Consider the following 5,634-nt stretch of genomic DNA (forward strand, 5'->3'; position numbering starts at 1 on the left):
GCACCAAGTAAAACTGTGCTATAAATATCTATTAACTATAAAAGAAAATAACTGAAAAACTCATTTTCCCAAGGCTGCACAATTTAGGGTTTGACTCTTCTGTCCTATCTCTTGATTAAAACTATAGATAAAGTCATTTCTTGTCAGCGTCTGCAAAATCATCAAGTTTTTAGACATTTTCCACAAGCAAGGATGTGATTGGAGCATACGAGCATACATACAAAGCACCAATTAAAAACAATCACGTAAAGAAATCACATAGCTGACTTTCACTATTAATAAATATGGCTGGTCTTTACATATACCGTTGCCTTTTTAGAAAACCGTTTTGCAGTGTATATACCTCATCTTCCAGCTTTATCAACTTTCATAAATCTAATGAAAAGAAGGATTCGCACCCAAGCTGAGCTCGACTATTGGCAGTTTTCTTCTAGTACATCAAGGCCGAGGCAACAGCATAAACCATCTTCATTCTCTTTCCATCAGAAGGTTTTAGACGAGTGTGATGAGAATGTGGTATGGTGTGCATATGAGTTTGAAAAGCGTCTTTAGTTTGAAAAGCTTCTCGAAACCCCTGTAGCCACTGTATTGCATTCAGCTTTCAAGTCTCTTTTCTTTTCACAATGTTGAGGCTGAATGCGCTATTATACTGTGGCATTAATGATGTTGAACAAGCACTCTGCACACACTCCGCCGCCACAAAGACAGAAGTTTTATTTGTTTACTGGCTCATTTAATTACACATTTCAATATTTTCCTTTTCACCAAAAAGCCAGCAGACGTTACACCCTCTAAAAGCCTCAGTGCAAAGCAAAATAGGGCTGTCTGAGTAATTACCCTTTGTGGACAGGCTATATAGGGTGCACTAAGTTAAGGGCCTTTTTCTGCTGTGCTTTCTACGAGCGAATGGGAGTTTCAAGTGGTGGACAATCTTTCATTTGCTTGGGGACTATGTATTAGTGGAGGATATTTTCTATATGTCTCAAATTGTGTTCCGGAATTAGAAGCTTCTCAGTTTAGTACAAGTTTACGCATCGTGTCTAGTCAGTTAGTGCTATTTATTCCAGTCTACTAATATATTCTTAATAATTAACTTCAGTGTCATGGAAAGGTTTTTAAATGCCCATGGCTGTTTTATGGCCCCTGCATTGTTATTGAAAGAGTAGATTTCCAAACATCAATAAAAAGAAATAAAAGAAGAAAATTAAGAAAAAGACCACAATTCTGACAGCAAGTCTACAGAATAAAACAAGTTTTCCAAGATTTCAGAAACAACCAAACGAATGATTTTTATATAAATGTATAATTTTAAACAGTCAGATTGTGAGCTAACAGGTGACACTGTGGTGCAGTAGGTAGTGTGTAGTGTTGCTGCTTCACAGCTCCAGGGTCTCAGATATAATCCTGAGCTCAGGTTACTGTCTGTGTTGAGTTTTGCACTGTGAGTGCTCTCGCAGTTTTTTTGCGTGGGTTTCCTCAGTGCTCTCTGGTTTGCTGGATCAAAAACATGCAGGTGGATGCAACAGCAGATATGATAAATTGCCCCATGGTGTGAAAGTGGTGACTGGCAATGTCCCATTACATTTATAGTATTTGGCAGAAGTCTTATACAGAGTGACTTATAGAAGTTCTCTGACATTGCCTCTGGCTTGCTCATTAGCGATAAATAGAAATGGTCATTTTTATTTAGACTTTTTATGTTTGTATAAACTGTTTCGAGACCATGTCCATTGTTAAAAGTGCTATACAATTTGAATCGAATTGAACTGATGTATCAATCATTTTTTATGCTTGTTTTTAGATGCTGGTTTAAATACTTAATCCAGAGTAAATAAATGAATCATGATTATTGGTTGGATAACTGGTGTTTTCATGGATCCTATTTGTGAATGCATGTGAATATATCCAATTATGAGTCTCTATGACTAACATTTCTGTAATGGAGTTGCTTGAATTTCCCTTGGCATTTTTACCCTCAGACATCCTCAACTAGCAGAGCTAATAGTTAATTACGCCAAACACAGTGAAAATACTGAGCAAAACTTTATACTAAACTATATCAACTATTTAAAACTGTATACCTGTATCCCAGGCTTTTGGTGTCCCAAAAATAGGGAAATAAGGGAAATAAACACTTTTTAGCAATTGCCTTCCAAAAATTTCATGTTGCGTTTACATTATGTATATTTTTTTATATAGTCTTTAAGGTGGTTTTCACACTGAGCACGTTTGCTGCGCTTCAAGTCTGAGCGCTGGTCTGGTTTCAAACTCTTTCAATTTTATCAAAACCCGCTGCATTCTTGTTCATCTTACATCATCTCAAACAGTTATGGAGAACACAACATGTCTCACCATATTTATTTATTAATATTATTATTATTATTATTATAGTGCTATTATATGCAGTAAGGCATCTCACCTTTTCTGTGTCCCCCAACATTCATCTGTCACTCATGGCACACGTGTTTTGGAAACTAAAGAACCTAAGTACAAGTTGTGTTCACATTCATGGGAATCGTGACATAGTTTCAGCGCAACCGAACTCACATCGCCTCCTACAGGAAGTGTCGAGTTCAATACCATGGTGCTCTTCCTGCTCCACATGACAGCTTTCACGATTACCAATTTCTCATTAAAACCCTGCTCTGTTTCAGACTAAACTGCCAGCATGAAAGCTCCATAAGAATGCCTTTGACTAAAGAAGAACATTGTGAAATTGTTTTCATTGCTGAATTGGGAATCTGTCACAAGGCAGTGATTGATAGGCAATTGCACACACAATTCCAGATGTGTTAACACAAGTTCATCATGAGTGGAAGAGTCAACTTCCATATGTATTGAGAAAAAATGGCAATCATGCAGGGGTTGTTTTGTAAACAGTGTTACATTTTACTTAAAAATCTGTTTTAAACTGCTCACTATATGGAGCCTGGGAGACTCTTAGATCCTCCAATACCTCCTGGAACTTGCTTAGTTTACGCTTTGCCCGTACTGCAATATTACAGACAACTGATAATCAATAAGAGTGATTTGTTAGGAAAATGTACTATCGAGTAGACTTGCTTTTAAATCCGCTTTCTCCCTGGAGAGGTGATATAGCTCTGTTGATGGTGAAGCGCTATGGATGAGAAATGGAATAAAGCCTCTTTAGGCATCACTCCTCAGAAATACTGCCTTTAATGGAATAGCATAATTCAGGACGGTGGGTCCCTAACTGTCCGGCAACATGCTGGGTGGAAATTAATAGCTTGCCATGGGTGTAATGTACTGTGTAGCTAATAAACTAAAATGTCAGTCTCTAATTAAAAAAAGGAGCAAGAAGAATAGACTGCTCTGGTGTTTTTGCTCATATGCAATAGTGTTATTTTACTTTCTATGAAGCGTGGGTGTAACAGAGCAGGAAGTGTTTCTCTTCTGCAGTGGTATGAGATGGAAAGAGTCTCCAGGCAGGGATTTGGGAATATGTGAAGAGTTCTGATGAATAATTGGGAGACTATTATATAGTGGTCCAGTGGCAGGATTCCATGCACTTATTGATTCCCGGGCAGGAAGCTAACCCAGTAATGTAAGGGGTTAACTCTCAGAGCCGGTCCAAAGCCCGGATAAAACAGCAGGGTTGCATCAGGAAGGTCATCCGGCACAAAACCTGTGCCAAAATCAAACATGCAGAACAGATGATCTGCTGTGGCAAACATCATTAGGAAGACTCTTTAGCCGGCTGATAACAGCAAAGGAAATTAAGTTATGCGCGCTTATTTATTCTTTTTAACTCCAATTGTCTCAACAGAATTTGGATATTGAACTTAAGTTGATAAGTTTTCAGAAATGAAACTTAAAGTAATCCATCATATTGACTACTTGTTTGAGATGAAACAAAGCTTATCTTCAAATTGAGGTCACTCACGTTTTTAAGGTGAACTTTAGTTTCTAAGTATAGATGGGAACTCATTTATAATTGCATCTGATGTCACCCACATAAGGATGGATTTGAGTGTGGTTCCTCTCAAAGTTTCTTCTCAAATATCATCTCTGGGAGTTTTTCCTCACCACTGTTGCGTCTGGCTTGCTCATAAGGGATAAATATAAAACTTTGTAGTTTTCCTTTTTTTTTTATATATTCCTTTGTGCTTTTGTGACAGCGTCCATCACTGAAAGTGCTCTCCAATATTGAACTTAATTATGTATGACCAGAAGCATCAGTAATTTAGTATTTTTCTTCTACTTTTTGAATTTTAGTTCTGCTTTCTTATTAAAAATTTCAAATAAAAATAAAACTGAATAATTGAGGTAACTATACATCCAGGTTAAAGTATAATACAGTACAGTGCTATCTTTTTTTTCATTTAAGCTTTTATCTCAGTTATACAATAGATCTACTTCAGAGAATATTGCTGATGTGCTGTTATTTCCCTGCCAAAAAAAAAAAAAATCAATGGAACAATAGCTTCATCCTTTAGTAGGATTCTGTTCTTAAACTTTTCTAGGATTAAAAAAAAAACATTCAAACCTATACAGTCCAAAGACAGATCTTTGCATGCTCTTAAAATGATGCTGCTTTTCACTGTGCACAGGGGCTCAGTATCATGAGAATACAATCGGATTCCGCTGCAAAATGTCTTCCTTTCAAATGTAGTTGATGTGAAATGGGAATGAGGAGAATAAGTTTGAGTACAAAATGACGATGAATCAGAACAAGCACGAAGTGTGCGAAATGTCTTAAATCCAAAGTATAATGCTGCATTCATACAGTGACACGCAGCGACAAAGAGACCAGAGACTATTCATTTAGAATAAGAGCTGGAAACTTCCTGCAACCTGAGCAACCGCAGCCCCAGCGACCTTGCCTAGATGTGAGCATGTCAACATTGAAAAAACTTTATGCAAATATGGAGCAACTTGATACAGTGACTACCAATGGGAGTGAAGACAGCAGAGCACATGTAGACAGCACAAACTGCTTCCCCTTCATCTTGTATGATTGATATGATGCATATATATATATATATATATATATATATATATGTATATATGTATATACTACTGACTTTTATATACAAACCCCAAAACCCCTCTACAGAATCTTTTATTTTAGCGGCAAGAAAGCAGAATTGTTGTCAAGTGTAATGCTAGGTGCGCCACACACTGAGAAACATTATTACTATGACAACCAGTAGTAGGAACGTCTGCTGCTGACTTCATAATACAGCGGCTAGCGACTTGCAGTGAAGTTTAAATTAAAATGTTCTTAGTCACATACACAATCATACACAGTACAACATGCTTTTCACAACTGACCGAGTTATAAAAATAGAGATGGAATGAAAATTGAATAGGAAAACAATAGAAAAAACTGAATTAAAAAAAAAATAGAATGGAAATTTAAAATAAAAAAGTAGAATTATTTAGCTGTACACAAAAGAAGAATATTAAAGGGAAAAGGTACTTTTTTTTTAAAGAGGAAAAAAAAAGTTTTACAAATCCCAAATGCTTCATTTGCTGATCAGGTCATCCGGCTGGACAGAAAGTCAGTTGTACAGCTTTGAACTTTTATTCATTCATTCATTCAATCATTAATTAATGAATTCATTCATCTTTATTAAGAGCTTTTGCAGTTTCATCAATTATTAAGCAGGG

The 5,634-nt window shown here is 36.5% G+C and overlaps 1 protein-coding gene across 4 annotated transcripts in view; it reads left to right on the forward strand.

Annotated features, from left to right (window-relative positions):
• The window catches only part of grid2 (glutamate receptor, ionotropic, delta 2), a 426,076-nt gene that overhangs the window by 143,150 nt on the left and 277,292 nt on the right, over window positions 1–5,634 (forward strand). The window lies entirely within an intron of this gene.

This window comes from Hemibagrus wyckioides, linkage group LG05 (assembly GCF_019097595.1).
Source record: "Hemibagrus wyckioides isolate EC202008001 linkage group LG05, SWU_Hwy_1.0, whole genome shotgun sequence".
NCBI classification, from domain to species: Eukaryota; Metazoa; Chordata; class Actinopteri; order Siluriformes; family Bagridae; genus Hemibagrus; species Hemibagrus wyckioides.